This window comes from Falco cherrug, chromosome 1 (genome assembly GCF_023634085.1).
Source record: "Falco cherrug isolate bFalChe1 chromosome 1, bFalChe1.pri, whole genome shotgun sequence".
NCBI lineage: Eukaryota > Metazoa > Chordata > Aves > Falconiformes > Falconidae > Falco > Falco cherrug.
This window is the reverse complement of record NC_073697.1, coordinates 90,593,917-90,609,835: the sequence shown is the minus strand read 5'-3', so window position 1 is coordinate 90,609,835 and position 15,919 is coordinate 90,593,917. Positions and strand designations below refer to the sequence as shown.

Below are 15,919 nucleotides of genomic sequence, written 5' to 3'. Positions count from 1 at the left end.
CTGTGTCCCAGTAGGGAAAAAAGGAAAACCGAAAAAATAACAAACCCCCCCCAAACACCATCACAGCAGACACAGCTTTTCCAGTGTCTCCCTGCAGTGACACTGCTGGGCGCCTTGCAGCCCAGTCTGCTGAGCCCCCAGTAACCAGCTTCTCGGGCAGGGACCAGTGATGCTGCACTATCGGTTGATCTGCACATCCTCTGCAGGTCTGACGCATGTGTGAATTATTAATCCAGGGCTGAAGTCAGCACCATGTCAAGGACCTCTAAAATGCACCTTAAAGACAGCTGAGTCCAAGGGAACAGGGGAGCAAGGGGAGAACAGGGCTCAGGGGAAGGAGCACTGGATCCTCCGCTGGGATGCTTGCAGGAGGCAGAAAATCTGGGTACTGGCACTGTCCCAGAGCAGCACCAGAAGGAAGATGCACTTACAGGAGCAAACAGAGAACTTTTGGCTCAACACACGAACAGGAGCTGAGCAAGCAGAAGCTGTTTCTTCATCCCCTCTCTTTCAGGACACAATCGATTTCCTACCTCTGCTATAACACTCACGCTGGCTTTTAACTCTCCCATTTCTTCAAGACTTATTTTCTAATCTAAGCTGATGGGACCTTTGCTCCACAAATCCCAACAGCACTTCTCAGAAGACAACTTTATAGCACTCTGGTACTATGGTGGCGTAAAGTAATTGGGACTACACTGTTAAACCTAACAGCACAAAATTGAGAAGGTTTACAGATTATTTTAAGAAATGAACAGAGAAGAGCATCTTTAAAATCCAGGGTGCATGCTAGAGCTCCTGAGAAGGGAAAGGTTCAGACCAAGGCAAGTGTACAGGACAGAAATACACGCTGTAAATCTCCTTAAGCAGCTCAGCCTGTCCTGGTTCCTCAAGGTTTTGCCAAGGTATTTTGTTTGTACTTGTCACATGACTTACATCAGGCATCACATCTTAATCAAGACGGACACCAGTGTCTTCCCAGGCAAAGCTCCCATCCTCAGACTGCAGGAGCAGCTTAGCTGCTTCGTACACGTAACACCTGCCTGCGCCTCCTCCCTGCTGAATGCGGAAGGGAGGCCAGAGAGGCTGCGAGGGTCCAGGTGCGCTGTAGTCATCCCCGGTCATTCTTCTGTTTGCTGTAGAAGAATAACCTGTGGCAAGGCACAAACTCGCCCGGTGGGTGTTGTACTTAAACAACTCCTGGTTTTCTACAGCAGCGCACCCCACCCGGAACAGATGCTCTGGGGCCAGGAGTGGTATCTCCAGAGAGGGAGGGTTTCCCCCACCCCAGGGCACAGTATCTTCACTCAGGCTTACAGGTTCCCGATCCTTCCAGGCTAGGGAACGTGAAACTAGATGGCTGTTACTAAATACTCCAGTTGCAGCAACCCACGTCAGCTTTTAAATGTCTTGGGTTTAGAACTGGAAAAGGCTCAAAATCTGTTCTTTGGTCCCAAGACACAGTTATTCCCCCTGCCCACAGACCCAGTGAGCTGGCCTCTAACCGAAGACAAGCTGATTCTGCACTGCTCAGTCTAGTGGGAAATACTTTGCTCCTGCTGCTACTTGTCCATTCTTGCCCATCTTTTGCTCACTTTTCACAGCCTTTAAGCATTTATCTTTTCACGCCTTTGCCTGCTCTGGATTTCCCTCAAGGCTGATTTTGCTACACTAGGGTCCTTATGCCATTTTCTACACACACACCCTACCCCCCCCTTTTTTTTTCTTCTTTTTTTTTAAATTTTATATTTTTTGGGCCCAGGCAGGACTTTCTCCACCCACCTCATGCCCATGCGATTCCACGAGCTGAAGTAAACTGAGTCACTGACCCTTTTCCCACTGGGAGCAAAAAGTGATTCACAAACTATTCCTCAGAGCTCCCAGCTGGCCAGTGGCCAAGCCACCACAACAGCTAAGGATTAGCTCCCTCCAAAGTAGCTGTCCAAGACATTATTCAGTGCAAAGCTGGGATGCAAGCAACATGGAGATACTCTGTCAAAAGCAGGGCAATGCGGAGGAGCAGAAGGAAACCTCTCTCACAGTGGAGGCACACAATATATACTGGAAGCATCCTTTTTCCTAAAAGTAGGAATGAAACAGTAACATCTACAATTCAAAGTTTCTGTTGGATACATGTATCAAAATGGGGAATAGTAGCATTAAAAAACAAAACAAAAAATACTTAAGCTTCCTACACAAATTTAATCTAGACGTTTTTACGATTTTAGTTCGATCTACCTGCCACATTCCCGATCGATCAGTGAGCAGATTCTCCTCTCCTGTTCACAGAAATGACCAGTGCAGCTCTGGAGAAACAAGAAGAGAGGAATCTAATGAGTTACACTGGAAATAGTGGGATCATACTCAGGCTTGTGACACCCTGACTCACTGGGCTTGTAATCTGATTATACGGGTGTTTTTGGAAGCCCTGTGCAGTATGTCCTGCCCTGCTCCAGCATTTTCCCTCTGGGGATCACCAAGTTTGCTGCTTCACAGACACCCTTGGGGTTTGGAAACTGCCCGCTTGTGACAGATGGAAACAGTGAGGAATCTTCCAAAACTCCCCATCGATTTTGAGCGTTCGAGTCAAAAAGCTGGAGATGCAGTAAGTGTTCCCCTTCCCAAACAAGGCCTGGGCATGCAGTGTTTTCTGCAAAACAAGCATGTGGTATCTCAAGATGTGCGCCAGGATCTGTGTTTCTTTATTCACAGTGGTGTAGGTGACTAGGTTGAAAGCATAATGCTCAGATAATCTATACCTTCTTTATGTTTTTAGCCTCAACAGCACCCTGACCTCTATTCACTGGCACTCTGCTAGACACCAGCAGAAAAGCTACAAGCGTCTTCCAATCTCAAAAAGTTATCATGTTCCTGTGACAAAATATATTTAAAACAAATAAAATTTTGGAAAGTGAACCTAAAAGAGCCTCTTTGGTGCCTTAAGAAACCTGGGGATAGAAGAGACATTTGCTGGGAGAGCAGCTCTGGAGCCAAGCAAGTTTTTGAAGTAGGAAAGCTCCTCTTACACACTCCTGCTAGTCAGACAAAATGTGCTCAAGTTCGTTGGTCCTTCTCGAGCCTTGAAAGCGATGCAGTGCCTGGTAAATTCATTCCCAGATGCTTGGGGAACAAGGGATTGTGGGAGACAGTGTAAGATGGGGAGGGATTTACTGCAGAATAGAGAAAAAGCAAATCAATGAAAATTTATTCAGCCTTACTTCCCTTTCGCGGTTTTTTTCTAGTGAAGCTGCAATAGGAGAAATTTTGGGATTTTATGCTTGTGTTGCTTTAAGCACAGGAATGCTGGAAACAAAGGTATTTGATACCTTTGCTGCTAATTACAGTGCAAACTCCCAGTGTCCTGACAATGCCCTTGTCCCTGACCTGGAGGGGCCTCACTGTCTCAGGGTCAGCTGTAATTTAGTTTTAGGTCAAACCTGGGACTCTCCTGCCAAACTAACTGCACTTTGTTTTGAAGTAGAAACCATTTACTAGCAAGTCTGAGACCATCAAACTCATTTCACTAACAAGAAACAGGAACAAAGTGCAGAGCCCCAGAGACAAAGGTCAGTGTTCGACACAAGGAGAGCTCAGCTGTGCCACGAAGGAACGGGCTGTTCTGCCCACCGAGCCACAGAACCACATGAGCTCCGATCTTCTGTTCCCTTCAATTAAGCATGTTTATTACAAAAAAAACCCAAACAAACCCAAAAAACCCCCAACAAAACCCTAGGAACCAACTAAGCCATGCCAGTCCCCGAACAAGCACAATGGCACTGTCAGCCCCTCACCTTAAGAGAGTTTATAATACAGTTTGCTGCATTTCATGGGAGGCTCAAGAAAGAGGACTGAGCTTTTTAGTAAAGCTCATGAGTTGTCAGTGCTGCTCCTACCTCTCCTCACAGATTGGTTGGGTGATTTGAGCCAAGAAAACTCTGGTTTTCTACTTGAAAACTTAGGGTTTTCTTCCCTACCTTAAAAAAAAAAAAAAAAAAAAAAAAAAAAATCTTTGAGATCTTCAGAGAGAACATGCTGCAGAAAAAAACCCAAAAGCTGTAAAAGGAAATACTTTTTAACTTTCTCTGAATAATCAGCATCCTGTAACTCACAAGGAATGAAGTATTTTTTCAAACCAACAGGTTTTGATCCGATCTTCTTCCCCCTCACCATATTCATGGACAGAGATTATACTGTCACAATACCACATAGCATTACCTGAAATTAACTTGACACTTAAAGAACCATTCTTTACAATTTGTGGGTTAGTCTGAAAGCCCAGTGCATTTCACATATTTTCATAGTCCCTGCTCTTTTGCGTTTATGTAGATGTAGGACTGGGCTTGCTAAGGAGAAACCCATCCAGAGCACAAACTTTTTTTAACTCTGCACATCACTACAACAGGCCAACTTCTACCTACAGGAAAAAAAGCTGGGTGAAAAAATCATGCCAATTTACTAAACAGCAAAAGTCTTTTGACCGCAAAGGAGGCTTCCGTGTCTAAAACTACGAACACACAAATGAGACTGGCAAGTACAGACTCAAACACACTCCCAGGGAACAGTAAAACGTATTCAGCTCTAGATGCTGGCCATAGCTGGCACTGGTGATCAGATGCAAGAGACCACAGCTATAGCAAGAAACAGGACTGCTAAGGGATGTTCAAATCTTTCTTTCGTAAAAGTTGACTAGAAGACTGCAACACACCCCGATGTGCGTTAACACTTGTTCGCTGCCATGCTTGACAGCTGCAAGGCAGTGTAGTAGAAAAAATTACCAGCCCTAGAGACTTTCGGATGAGTTCAAAATGGAATACCCCTGTTGTCAGACACCACAGGTTCCTAACTACATATAAACCCAAATCGCTCCACTCATCATTGGCACCTCTGCAAGTATCAAACCAGCTTCCAAGAGCTCATCTTAATTGCCAGAGCTCTTTATGGGACAGGTCCCAGCTACCCAAGAGCTGGCTACCTCCTTCGTGACTCCCTGAGAAAGCCACGTGTTTCAGGAGCAACTCAACTGCCATGTACCAGAACAAGGCTCTGGAGCAGAGCAGATAGCTTCCTTGGCAGGTGGCCCGCATTGCTGGAGCTTGCTCCCAGGAGAGATCAGAGGGAATAAAAACCTCATTGCCATCAGAGCAAAGCACTCAACCTGCTTCTACCAGAGATTTCGCACAAGAGGAGGAGGGGAATTAAAAAAAAAAAAAAAAAAAGAAAAATCAAAAAGCGTCTCTACAAATAGGAGGCTGCAGGAACAGAGAAAAGATAACCCAGTTAATGTCATACACACAGCCTTGCTAACAGCCCAGGTAACACTGATCGGTAAAGGACAGGCAGAAGCTCTGAGCAGAGCCTGTTTTACACCTGGAAGGTTACCTGACTAACATCTGGACAGTGAATTGCCTCCCTGCATAAAATCATCCAAAACCCAGATCTGCAGCTGCAAAGCTTTCAAGTGAGGTTTTTAAATTTGAAAGTTGAATAGCATGAAATATATTCTATCCCCCAGATGACCTTATTCAAGCCTCTTTTTCTATTATTTTCAAAGCACAGCAGAGGACAGAAGCTACCCTCAGGTTTCTAGGTAGCACAATTCATACCCTGAAGCAGATGAAAGTGCAAACTACTTGGACTCGCTTAGACTTTGTGTGTTTTGGACTCCCCTGCTACTTCAGGTGTCACCACATCTGCGTAACCCCCACAGCAAAGAGAAAAAGAGAGGGTTTTCACTGGTTTCAAGGAAGGCTGAGCTCTGCCCATAGACAAGGTAATTTTCTGTCTACACACAAAGGACTCTGCACAGATAAACTGTTTTCCCAAGGGCACAGCAGAGCCCCTTCAGAGACAGCTCCCAAGGCTGGAGCTCCTGTGCTGCAGGACATGGTGCAGGCTCACCCCCCAGCCCAGCAGGCTCCTGGGGCCAGGGCCACAATGACCATGGACTGCCCAGTTAACCCTACGGAGGTCATCTCCTGCCCTCCACTCTGCTGTCAGGGAGGTAGGGCTCTGCAAGGTGGAGCGTGGAGCTCTGGGCAGCAGCCCAGCCTGGGAACTCAGGAGCAGCAAGGAAGGAGAGGATGCTGGAGTGGAAGTGATTTGAATTAGAACAAACTGGCTGCTGAATAGAAGCTTTTATTCCAGCATGGAGAAGGCTTTGTTAGTCAAGCACATGTGATGCACAAAAGCCTCCACTTGAATTCATTGAGTTTTAATTGGTTCTCAGGTGGGGGAGGAGATGGGTGTTAGGAATTAGGGATTCCTTAAAGAGGCAATATCATTAAATCTTAACGCCTCTTCCCTCTCACCCCCAGCTTCGGCTTAGGAATCTGGCCTCATTCAATTGGCTTATGTTAGAGAATCAGAAAAACTGAGGGAGAGAAAGGGTGGGAGGGGGAGTCACTAATAAAGCCTAAAGGGAGATCAATGAACAAGGAGGGTGAGGGGCAGGAGGAAGACTGAAAAAAGAAAGAGGCTGGTTGGGAGAGGAGGGAGGTCACACACAGGCAGGGAAAGCAGGAGAACCTCAAAGGGACGAGGGAAAGAGAATGATGCCGTTTGAGTCAGGGCTTTCTTTTCTCCCTGCATTCCTTCTTTTATTGAACACTTAAAACTTCCCTTGGAGATCCTCTAGCTTGGCTCTGTGAGCCTGTGCTCCAAAATAACAGTTGATCACCACAAGGAAGGAAGCAAATCCTGGGATGGGCACGGGAAGCATGCGCATGGGGAACGACAGCAGTGAGAGAAACCTGCTTGGAAGGACCTCGCAAGAGCTGCTGCTTGTTTTGCCAGACACAGCACGTTTCAGACAGAAGTTCTGTTACCAAGAGCCTGCCGCAGACATAGCTGAATCAAGGTCCTTGTGAGTGAAAGAAAGGGAGTAATCGGGAGCTAAGAAGATTTCACAGTTGGCGTTGTAGGAGGTACAGCACGCTGCCCAGCTTACAAAAGGGACCCTGGGTACCTGCAAGCCAGACCCTGAGAGACAACTGCTACCCGGTGATGGGGGGACACACATCTCACAAATGTACAATGATTTCCCTCAGCCCGATACATCGTAGAAGAATGAATTAACATTGTTTTACTTATTACATTTGAAATTTAGATAGGTAAGTGAACGACATACCAAACACTGCCAGCAAACACCAACTCGAACACATTTTCTTTTAGAGTTCCCAACAGAAGAATGCTGCTTCTATATTTAAGCCAGACAGTTTATCCTGTATAAAGCCATACACAGCAGATATTATTTGCAGGAAGCACTGCCTACTGTTTTACATTTCTTCATTACAAAATTAGACTGCACAATCTCTGCTTGTAGACACCATAGCATTAATCTACCCTAAAACCGGGGCACTGCAGCCAATTACTATGGACTCAAACGAAAGGTCTCTGACTTCTGTTTGAGGATCGTGTGGGATGTTGAAAGCAGCATTCCCATGGTGGCTCCTCTCTAAGAGACTGTCTGATCATTTACTATGGTGTGAAATCTGAAGGAAACACAAGATCCTCCACTGACACAACTGTGGTACGGGTAGCTCTCACATACATGTGGGTTATTCATCTATTTCAGAGCACCGAGAAAAAAAAAAAAAAAAGATAAATCAGTGAATTCACCCATCAAACGTCTCACAGGATCCAGTTTTCCAAACCCCCTTCCTGAAATACAAACCTAAGTATCATTTAGAAGTGACACAGAGCCTGAAGTCTCATTTGGTTCTTAACTCCAACCAAAAGCAGACGTGGTCTCCACCTGGCAAACACATTTGAGAGCAGTGGGCTGTGACAGCGCCTGGCATCAGCTACACAGAAAGCATTTAACCACACACGGAGAAGAGCTAACGCTACTTGCCTTGATTTTTAATACTGCAAAGTCTACACTCTGACTCTGCCAAGCTCCCTGTTGTCACTGTTTGACCAGTGACATCCCATGTAAGCCCTGCCCCTGTTACAGGAGCAGCAGGGCTTTCCTCCAGCAAGGGAGTCTCCCCTGGAAGGCTCATGTAGGAAAACACAAAGCCCCACAAATCATATTAGAGATTTATTCCCCTGCCCCTTCTAAGCAATGTTTCTTGTGTGCCTCAGTTTGCCTCTTCTCATAGCGCAGCTGCATTACAGGTAGCATACATACAATCTCATTTTCCATCTTACAAATTTTAATTAATCCATGGACATAATTTCAAATAGTATCAGACTCACTGGAAGCAACCAGCTGCTCTTCATCATCATCCATTCAACATTTGTGAGTCCATCTTATTGTGCATAATTCTAAACGTGCTGGAAAGCCACATCACTCTGCGGAGGACTAAGCAATTGCACTGTTTCCTATAACCCTGCATTCAACATTAGAGACAGAGCAACTCCTCTGACTGTCTCCCAAGTAATAAATTGTAGGAAAAGGCAGTCATGGTAAGGATGGGCAAGGTCATGCCTCCAAGACTGTTCCCTGTATTTATCCTAGACTTGTTGACCTGGATGCGTTTGCCCTCCTCCCAGCTGTTTTTCAGTAACAGCCTTTCCTGTAATTGTTTCCTTCTCTTTCAGATATCTTCAGTTTATCTTTATACTTCAGTGCTGGAGTATTGGTTTTCCTGATACTACCTTGTTTCTCAACAGTCCTCTATTTTGTAGCTTCCAGACCAAATGCCATTTGTGCCTTTGGAAAGAAAATTAATTTAAAAAAAAAATAAAAAAAATCTCTCAGTATGCTCAAATATCTCCTATGGCTTTCTGTAGATGCCTTTGGTAGTTGGGATCTTCCTGCAACGTTTTTGCTAGCAAGTACTGTTTCCACAGCCTTTTGGTATGCGACAGCAGGCACTTCTGAACTGCTTCACTACACAAGCCACAGATTTGTCTGTCACAAACAGTGTCAGTTATCACAGCATCAAATTTGCTGTGTGCAGCAGGTCTCTTTAAGACTGCCATGAATTGAAAATTGTTTTGCTACCTCTTCTCAATGCCTGACGGAACAGGTATCTCGGCAATCAGCAGTGGCTTTGGGGCAAAGTGTGACTGACACATCTGTATCAGCTATCCAGTTAATTTTATTCCTGGCCTGTTTCATTACGTTAAATCTCAAGATGCTCACCATATTTCCTCCTTTCCAAGCAGGAGAGATAGCAAAACCATCCTTTTGGTTCCAGATGAAATTTAGCTACAGCTGCTCCACCAGTTAAGATTGGCTTCACCTCACAGGTCCTCCTGTAACCAGGAGATGGCCTCCTTCTTTGCAAGTACTAACACCACACAAATGAAGACAATCTTAAGCAAAATTCAGCCCTAAATCACTGTCAGTTTCAACAGGACCACAACAGGTATGTCCTGTGCCAAGCTACCGGTCAGGCACAAGCTTTTACTTTCTATTATCCTCTGGGAAGTGGCAGATTTATGCAGTTGTGACTGTTTCAAGAATTGTAACATGAAGACCACCTACAGCCCAGGTCTTTACAAAGCTGGTCAGAACGCTAGGACAGGAACATGCTCTGCCCTCTTCGGAAATCACCAATTTCTGCTCCAGCGGACAAGCCCTTGCAAGGACTTTGGGAGCACCCACCCTTTGCTCTGACAACGGCCACATCACCATCCTGTGCTTAGCCCAAGGGTTTCCTGCAGCTTGCCTGGCAGCAAGGCAGCTCGCAGCTTTCCCATGCTGCTTCTTCTGAAGTTGCAGCCCCTCGGCAGGCTCCTCTCCCGGCCCATGCCAGGGCTGTAGTTGCTGTAGGACCAGACATCAGAGCATTCACAGCTCCTCTGGGCACAAAGGCCACATCCAAGTTTGTGCAGGAGGAGGACAGAGCTGCGCTAGAGCCAGGCACTACGCATACAGAGACAGAATGAGGCTAGGATGACTAATGAGAGAAGCCAGCGCTGCAGAAGCTTTCCAGCCCAGTGCCCTCACAGGTTTCTGTGCAAGATGGTAATACTTTGCACATCTATTGGTGTAATATTGCACACTTACTGTTCCTCAAATTTGCACAAACCCACACCTTCATGGCCCCACTAGCCAGTGGGCCTTACTCAGAAAGATCTTTACAAATGCACATCACTACTGATAAACAACACAACATACTGCCGGGAACTGCTCTGCTACTTCGGTACGTTTGCCCATCGTACCTAAACACGTTATGTCTCTGAGTGATACCAGTGCCCCATCTCCTGTGTTTTGATGAGGACTACTGCAGCTTTAAGAAGGTAATTTCCACTGTCCTGACAGTGTAATTAGCCTGCTAAAGAAAGGGCAGAGGCTGGAAATTGGATTGAGCAAACCAGGCTTTAGCTGCAGGATGAAGGCAGAGCCCCAGGATTGTTATGTTAATCACCTGAACTCAGCAGTCCTTGCCCTTCAAACCAGTACAAACCCAGGTCCCCTCTGCAGAGCAAACCCAGCTTCACTCCGGCTCCAGCTGTCCTGGGACATCACTCTGGGCCACCCCTGCAAACAGAGCTAGGGCCACTCGGCACCAGGAGGGGGTCCCCTGCCTGGCCACAGCCTCAGCCCTTGGTCATACAGCTCCTGTGATCCAGAGCGCCGGGCCACAGCTGCCAGCAGGGCAAAGACTAAATGGGGGTCATGGGTGACACTGTGAGCTGATGGGCCAGGGCTGCTTTACACCAGCTGAGGATCCAGCCCCGACCGTGCTGAGTCAATAAGCACGTCTGAAAGCACAGATTGCTTACTGCTATTTCACAGACGAAAAATAGCATTAAGAACAATAGGCCAGATTCGTATCCGGCATAATAATGGCTGTAAGCAGCGGAGCTGCAGGCACATTCTGTCGGGTGCCAGCCCCTCCGCAGCGACAGCACGAGCCCCCTACGTCCCTGGGCCACTGGCTCATGCTCAAGTCCCATGTCTTCGGCACCAGAGCTTGCCCAAGTTAATCCCAGGGGCAAGTCCTAGGGGTACAGCCCCCCCCGGCCTGCCCTCGCACTCTGCTCGGGAGTGCAGCCCTGCTCCGCACCAGAGCTGTCACCTGCACCAGGCACCAGCATCACCTCTAGCAGCAGCTGGTGCAATGCCACCGAAACAAGAGGCGCTGCAGAAGTCACTGGCAGTGGTGAGCTTGGCCCAAGGTGCCCTGTTTGCTGAAGGGACATGTCTGTGGCGCAGCCAGCAAGAGCTGGCCACAAATCGCTCCCAGTCACAGCCGGCTGCCTGCTGCCTCCTGTTTTGTCCTCGCCACCTCTACCCTCCACGGGGAACAAGGCTGGGGTTTACCTCACTGTGCTTTACTAGCTTGTATCCCCTGGAAACGTGCCTTTTTGTCCCCTCTCTGCTCAGAAACTTCGGGCTAGCAGCCCTCACCACCACCACCCACCTTCTTTTTAAGGCAGCGACCCAGGCTGGCCATTGTCCCCTCCTTGCTGCCCCTATTTTCTTAGGGTGAGCTCGCGCCTCTCCCCCACATTGGGCCAGCTGGGGCTCTGCATTACCTCCCTTGTTCTTTGGCACATTTTTTCACTGCGCCCCTGTGCTGCCGGGGAGGGGGAGGGAGAGGAGGAGGATGGGAGGGCAGCGTCTGGCTCTGCATCCAGCACGCCGGATGGCAAGGTTTTGGAGAGGCCTGGCTTAGTGAAGTTATTCAAGCCAACGGCAGCCTGGCAACCGGGCGGCCACAATGGGAGCGCAGGAGGAGGAATGTTTCCACATGCCTGATCAATGGGAGCAAGGGAGACAGCAAAGCAAACAGAAGCTGGGAAAGAGACACAAAGAGAAAGCAGCCTTTTCTCTGCTCAGTTCCTTTCATTTGTCACAGCTCTTTGTGCAGCTGATGACAACGGAGGCCCTTCGGAGGCTAGTTTTAGGGAGTTTAGTTTTTCTAATTAAATAAAACACCGTGTCCTTTTTCTTCACTTGTCACCTTCCCGCTCACCAAAAAAACCTAAGAGCCCCATCTGCACTCGAGCCTCCTGCTCTGCACATCTCCCAGGAGCTGCAAGCACCTCTTTCTCCCTGGGAAGGTGGAAAGGCACAACCACCCTCTTGCTTGCTCAAAAGCAGCTCCTGGGCTGGACATGGTGCCCTGCCTGAGGACTGGCAGGGCCCTGCCTGGGGGGCCGGCAGGGCTGAGCAACACATGCCACCCGTGCCCCCCCAGCTCCTCATTACAGCAATGAAGAGCCCAGCGAAGGACAACTTTTCTGGAGGTGGCATGCGCCCCGCAGCAGCTGCTGACGAGACTAACGGGCAACTTTCTATGGGAACGAGGAGGCAATGTTCAACATAGGGTTAGAGGAGAGTTGCCTTGGAAACTTGGACCGTTTCTGTTGAGGGGCTACGATTTCCCTTGATAGGTCGCAGACAGGATTTACCTGGGAGCCGACTGTGGGACAGAAACTCCTGCAATCTGCAAAGCGGTTCCCCAGAGGGGGGGGATGCAGGCGAAGGAGGGGTTTCAGGACAGAAGCACCAGCTTGCTGGTGCTAGGCTGCATGGTGACAAACAGCGCCAAATCCAGCCCCGTTGCGTAATCAGTGGTGGGAGCCCAAAGTTGTTTCCTCTAATTACTATGCAAGAGCTCACAGCAACAGGCCTCCTCTGTGCAGGAGTTTACAGGAAAGGTCCTCCCTGGCTCTAAGGCAACACCAAGCAAACACACAAAAAAAGACAGTTTGGGGATAAGATTTCCTGCACTGAGGCCAGAGAAGAGATTATTCTGTTACTTTAAAAAAAAAAAAAAATCTACCTGGATGTACATAAGCTTAAAGAACAGAAAAACCTTCTGGCTGCTGAGGAACAGGAGGGAGGACACCTGCCTCCTCCACACCTAACATCAGGCTCCAAAACACAGGCTCCCCGGCTTGCGAGCAACTCCATCCCCAAGCAGCAGCCAGGGCTGCAGAAGTTCATCTCCAGCCCCATGGGCATCATGAGTGCAGAAAGAAGATTAGTGATCTTGTATTCGCCTTAGGAGGAGGGAACCTCTAGTTACGAACATAGCAATGTTTGGGATCTTACCAGTCTTTTGCTGAGTTCAGGATGCAATCAAACCATGAACGAGATCTCCAGCAACATAAGTCAGTGAATAGCAGCATGAGCTCAAGGAAATAGAACAAAACTTGGTCCTAAGCACAGAATCAGCACTGGCACAACAGCACAGGAAAATTCCTGCCCACTTGCAAGAGCCAAAGACAGAAATGGCTAAATACAGGCTCCTCAGTCCTCATGGCTAGGTGTTCCAGGCTCTCCAGGCAGACAGCAAGTTCTTCTGCCAATATGTGTTTCTATTCTCAGTACTGTCACTGAGCTCAGGGATAAACCTCTTGGCTCCTCAGTAGTCCTATTTCTCAGTCAATCAGTGGGGCTAATATTGGACCAGACATTTTGGCAGTCAGGCTCTGAAGCGATAAGGATGTGTAGTCTTACCAGCTTCTGATGTCACCCCACCTGAATTGCACTTCACACCCTGTACCTCCACCCAGCCCTCTGAGGGTTCAGGCACACCCCTGTTGCCTGGTCAGGTTAAGGAGGATCCCATGAGCCATTTTGCATGAAAACTAAATTCCAGCAGTGTTGGGGTTCCCTCTACTCTGGAGGCATCAAGGGGGTGACACACCGCCTCAGTTTCACCGTTTCCCCCACCTCCCAACAGTGTCACTTGTGACGTTTTCCTGGGTAATTATGTTTGTGAGGTGTTCATTTAAGAATGTAAGTGCCTCTAAATAAATAATAATAATAATAATTACCATTACTAAAGAAGTACCATAGCCCAAGTCTCCTTAACACCAAGTTGTTTGCTGCCATATAATCAGCAAACTTACTTTTGGAAGCGTCTCCATTTCCATATCGAGTATATCACTGCCATTGCACAGTCCTACTTGGCTCTTCCACTGCCCCCAGACATGTGCTAAGCACAGACTACAGCTGAATGAAGATCAAGAACCTCACCTGCTCAGCTTCAGAGAAAAAACTCACTCCACAGGCATTACCTACTGCTTCAAAATTATTCCAGTGCTCCTTGAGCCTTCTTGTAAGGAACGAGAAATCCACCTTCACTCCAGCTCAAAGGATTGCTTTCATTAGGGCCTCTATAGATTTGTGATGGCAAGTATTTGACCTGCTTCAAAAATATTCATGAAACTCTCACATGTATTCAGTAAAGGCAGACAGGCAGAGAAGCAAAATCCTCAGCTCATGTTCTCCTGGGGTCTCAGGGTGCTGATGGCAATACACATCCTAATTACAATATATCCCACATTGAGAATGAGGCCCTGTCAGGTCTGGTGATGCTTTCTTTGAGTCAAAGAAACAATCTGGAAGCAATTGTGATTACTTCTCAGTAGATCAGAAAAAAGTCTAACCACGTGCGACTATCTTGAAGTAACTGCCCTTTTCCCTGGCCTCTGTGAGAAACTTCCGAGAGAGACCACGGGGAATGCTTGAGCCATACAAGAATATTTAGGCACTTCCAGAGCTTGGGCTGTGTGGAACAGCAAACCGTGCTGCTGCTATACAGGAAAAAAAACACATTTTAAAAAATCTCAGGTACAAAGACTGCCAAGACAGTCCATTATGGCATTCACTAAGCTCTGAAAGAAAAAGATTGCTCCTCTTTACAAACAGTGCGTTTGAAGTGTCACAGCACAACACGCATGGGAACAAGCAGGAAAAGCAGCATTCACTCACCACAACAAGCACCACAGAATGCTAACCAGTTACCGCAGACTTCCAGAAACGTGGCAGAGCAGCGCAAAATGCAATGCAAGTGGTCCCTTATGAGAAAGCAAAGCGTACTCCCTTTTAACATGATCACTGCAAGGCAAAGCAGTTCTCACATAGCTAGTGCTCTTCTTTCACTCTTGCACCTGCTGTGAAGACACCATCATGATAAGTAGCAGCACTCTATAGCTCCCTGGTCTGCCTCTCTCAACAAGACCCTTCTGTGCTGCCTATGGATTCATCTCAAGATAACATTCTTCGGTAGAAGGACAACCTGCTGATGGACACATGCAATTAGTAGCCTGCTGACAAGTGCCCTTTCAGCCTGTCTGTGGCCCCTTTTACTCAGGTAAAGCTGGCACAGTGATCCAGCCACCCGTCCTTTGTTACAGCTCTATAAAGTAGAGGAAATAATTCAAAAAGTCTTAAAGGGAACCGCAGGGTGGGAAGAGAAAATGTGATATGTATTCCATAACTGAGGGAGAAACAGCATTTTATCACTGTTGAAACTGCTCCCGCTACTGAATCAGTAAGTGCTTGAGCTTTTGATTCTCCTTAGCACAGGTAATACCACAACAAGGCAAAGAGCTACCACCTGCAAATACATGAACAAGTAAATCTCGGGGGGGAGAAGGGTAGGGTGGAAAGAGTGTTTCTTTCGGAAATACTGCATTAATCCCAACTGAAAGGGGAATACGTCCTCCAATATCCTTCCTTTCAGTCTTCTGATAACGTGACCCTGATGCAGACAGTGCGCAGATGATGCAGACAGCGCACATAAGGCAGGTGGGATGGCAGTACTGCCCCCCCCGACCTGCTGGTGTCCTGCAAGGTATAGAGGACGCACCGCACCCAGCGACCAGATCTCCAAGCAGCCTAATTATGCGACCTTGCCACTAGGGTCAACCCCCAGGGCGAGAGGAAAGGAAATCCTTTCAGGCATATCACGTCAGAGCTTCTTGAAATCCTTCCCACTTACTCATCTCAGTCTCACTGGCACATGTGGGCCACAGTCTTGTATAGTTGTTTTCTGAACAAAACTAAAAGCAAAGTGACCCCAACTCATTTTGGTATGGATCAGACCAAACAACTTCATGTGGTTACAGGACAGACTGCAAATACTTACTACAACACCCTCTTCCACCCACTGCCATAGATCCCTAATGAAAAATCAGAGAAACCCATCCCCTTGGGTACAGTCTGCTACAGCCACAGCACATGCGGGTGCCAGAGGCAGAACGTAGGGCAGATCCAACC

At 47.6% G+C, this 15,919-nt stretch overlaps 1 long non-coding RNA gene across 2 annotated transcripts in view; it reads right to left on the bottom strand.

Annotated features, from left to right (window-relative positions):
- The window catches only part of LOC114017554 (uncharacterized), a 46,021-nt gene that overhangs the window by 4,642 nt on the left and 25,460 nt on the right, over positions 1 to 15,919 (bottom strand). For both annotated transcript variants that reach the window (XR_008732581.1, XR_008732582.1), the window contains one exon: positions 2,239 to 2,304. This is a non-coding gene — a long non-coding RNA (uncharacterized LOC114017554). The remainder of the gene's footprint in view (positions 1 to 2,238; positions 2,305 to 15,919) is intronic.